This window comes from Salmo salar, chromosome 02 (assembly GCF_965601325.2).
Source record: "Salmo salar chromosome 02, fSalSal1, whole genome shotgun sequence".
Taxonomy (NCBI): Eukaryota; Metazoa; Chordata; class Actinopteri; order Salmoniformes; family Salmonidae; genus Salmo; species Salmo salar.
Genome location: NC_138292.1, coordinates 85,735,001 through 85,738,419, shown reverse-complemented (window position 1 = coordinate 85,738,419; position 3,419 = coordinate 85,735,001). Strand labels below are relative to the sequence as shown.

The window sequence follows — 3,419 nt, the reverse complement described above, 5'->3', positions numbered from 1 at the left end:
TGTATGATCAATCATTATCTGCCCAATTCTGTACTACCTTGAAAATAAAAAAACAAATAAATCCCTACTAACGTCTACCTTTCTGTATCATGATCTCTCTTCTTCCTGTGTCTTTCTGTATCATGATCTCTCTTCTTCCTGTGTCTTTCCACTACCGACCATACCATCAGAACTGACAGCCATATTGTCAAAATTCCAGGACAGCTGTTGATTCACCAACATTTTCTCCATTTAGTCCGCACTACCGGCCGCCTTTTCTGACCTCAAACCCTCTCTCACATTCAACCCCCTTTTCTATTCATTTTGGAGTGAAGAGGTTGGTTTCTTGGTTGATGTCATTTCATAGACTATACAGTTTTAATCAGTTCTGTCTGGAGACAAAAAATGTATTTAAATGTTATTTTTTTAGAAACCTTTCTGTATGAATAAAACAATTAGGTAACACTTTACAATAAGGGTACATTAATTAACATGAACAGAACAGCAGATATTGAAATGGGTGTGATACAAGACTTTGCTCATATGGACACTGGAACACAGCCATGTAGTGGGGTCAAGCCCTTCAGTAGCTGTGTAATATCACCATTAGCTGGATCATGGTTGACATGCACTTTTCACATGGCTACTGGGCTCTGTAGCTAGGCAACAGAATGTAAACATTTCCCCTTTTTTATGTTTATCTCTTTATTTATTTGGTATTGGATATATGCTGTAATTTATGTATTTTTTTCGTATTTAAAAATAAAACCTATTTTCAAAACCCATTTACATTACTTTATTCTCTGATGAGTTGGAGACCGAACCAGTTTGCGCTCCAGATATATTAAATAAAGATGTGATAAGATTCTGGAACAGTTATTCTTGATGTGAAGTAATATTCTGGAACAGTTATTCTTGATGTGAATGACATTAAGATTCTGGAACAGTTATTCTTGATGTGAAATACATTAATATTCTGGAACAGTTATTCTTGATGTGAAGGACATTAAGATTCTGGAACAGTTATTCTTGATGTGAAGTACATTAAGATTCTGGAACAGTTATTCTTGATGTGAAGGACATTAAGATTCTGGAACAGTTATTCTTGATGTGAAGTAAGATTCTGGAACAGTTATTCTTGATGTGAAGTACATTAAGATTCTGGAACAGATATTCTTGATGTGAAGTACATTAAGTGAATAAAAAATTATAAAATTAGCTTCTTCTTTTTTTTTACACAGGCAGCCCAATTTGTGATATGTTTTCCACTAATTAGTATTTCGACCAATCACAGATCTTTTCAAATCAGATCTTTTCTATCTAAAGGGGGTAAAAGACACAACCGTGTTAGAAATATCATCAAAACAGAAACCTTGTATTGGTACATGATGTATTATTTCATATCATCAGACAATTGGATTGAATGTATAATCTCACCACAATCTCCTATGCAGAAGCTGTTGGGAGAGTCCATTGATGTATTTCCCATCGTTGCTTTGCCCCACAAGGACACACATCGATGAAATAGTCTGGTGAGTTCTTGATTGTGAAGCCGAAAGTAAATCTGTCTAAAACCAAATATCTGAAATGACGAGAAAGGAGAGAGAGTTCCGTTCAGAGACCTGTCAGATCAGGGTTCTAGTCAGACAACAATACATCAATTTGAGCACAGTAGCAGTTAATGGTTGTAGACTATTTGATGCCAGCATGTGTCAGTATTAAATAATGGGAGAAATTAAATGAAATCCTCAACTTTTCCTGTCCGGAAAGATTATGACATCCGTTTTTCCAATGATGACTCTTCCACTCTGAAAAAGAGAATAGATATTTCAACATCGTGTAACCTTTAAACTAGGGCTTCAAACCACTTTAGTGTAACCAATACAATAATCACAATTCAAAATGAGTGTTGTAGTCTTGACAGTTTATTTCACTTCAAGCTATCAATATTAAATATTAATATCTTCAAGGGCTCCAGAGTGGCGCAGCCGCCTGAGGAACTATAGACCCTGGTTCGATTCCAGGCTGTATCACTACGGTCTAAGGCCCTCATCTCAGTACTAGAGGAGTCACTACAGACCCTGGTTCCATTCCAGGCTGTATTACAGCAGTCTGAGGAACTACAGACCCTGGTTCCATTCCAGGCTGTATCACAGCAGTCTGAGGAACTACAGACCCTGGTTCCATTCCAGGCTGTATCACAGCGGTCTGAGGAAGTACAGACCCTGGTTCCATTCCAGGCTGTATAACAGCGGTCTAAGAAACTACATCTCAGTGCTAGAGGAGTCACTACAGATCCTGGTTCCATTCCAGGCTGTATCGCAGTGGTCTGAGGCACCACATCTCAGTGCTAGAGGCGTCACCACAGACCCTGGTTCCATTCCAGGCTGTATAACAGCGGTCTAAGGAACTACATCTCAGTGCTAGAGGAGTCACTACAGACCCTGGTTCAATTCCAGGCTGTATCACAACCGGCCTTGATTGGGAGTCCCATAGGATGGCGCACAATTGGCCCAGCGTCGTCCGGGTTAGGCTGTCAATGTAAATAAGAATTTGTTCTTAACTGACTTGCCTTGTTAATTATTATTTTTATTTTTGCTTGGTTCATTAGCCGCTAGGGGCAGCCTTCAACAACAGCAAAAAATAGGCTACTGTCTCCTGGTTGGCTGACATCCTATCCATCTGAATGTAGCTGGAAGCTAAGCTTCCCGGTTCGACTCCTGATATTCCTGGACGGATTCGTGTCGACTGCCCAGAGTCCGCGAATTCAAGTCCGTTCCGCTGTCTCCCTAACGTTATCATCAATCTATCGTTTCCGAATAAAAGAGCACCAGCAAGAAGACTGCTCTGTCAAAACCAAGGTAAGCTAACAGTTAGCATGCAAACTGTGTCGCTGGGAGCGGGCGACGGCTCTTAGGAAAGTTCGGGGCTTGGTTCAAGAGAGGAGGCCTCGTTTTTTTACGGCGAGATTAAATGTTATTTTCGTAGCATATTTTATCGTTCGTAATCTTGTTGATCCTTTTTTGTATGGACATTGAAGTATAAATACATTATTAGAAATATTGTTTGCTAACTAGTTAACTAGTTTAGCTATCGTAACGTTACATGCGAAATTGGGCTAGTTAGTTAGCGAACATTAGTGTGGGACAGCCTGTCAACTGGCTAGCCAGTTAATTAGCTCAGTCACACCTTGCTCCTAAATACAGAACGAACTCATCTTTAAGATCACGGGTATATCATGTTATATGTATAAAACACTGGTACTCATTCACGTCTTAACAGTTTGTGAAATGTAAACTAAAAATCTACCGAACAGGTAGCATTACCAGCAGCTAGCCGAGTAGCGTTAGCTGAATTGACTAAGGTTAGTTAACGAGCTGAGTCATGTTCTTGTATTCCTATGGGGGTTTTCCCTCTCTGTGTAGCCGGTGACCAGTGAG

General features: G+C 39.7%; 1 protein-coding gene across 1 annotated transcript in view; it reads left to right on the top strand.

Annotated features, from left to right (window-relative positions):
• The first annotated feature begins 2,665 nt into the window (after nucleotides 1-2,665).
• The window catches only part of arc1a (Actin-related protein 2/3 complex subunit 1A), an 11,896-nt gene continuing 11,142 nt past the window's right edge, over nucleotides 2,666-3,419 (top strand). Inside the window, 2 exon segments of the mRNA NM_001146479.1 lie at nucleotides 2,666-2,840; nucleotides 3,405-3,419. The exon segment at nucleotides 3,405-3,419 is cut by the window's right edge and continues 92 nt beyond it. The gene's annotated coding sequence lies outside the window, so the exon portion shown is untranslated.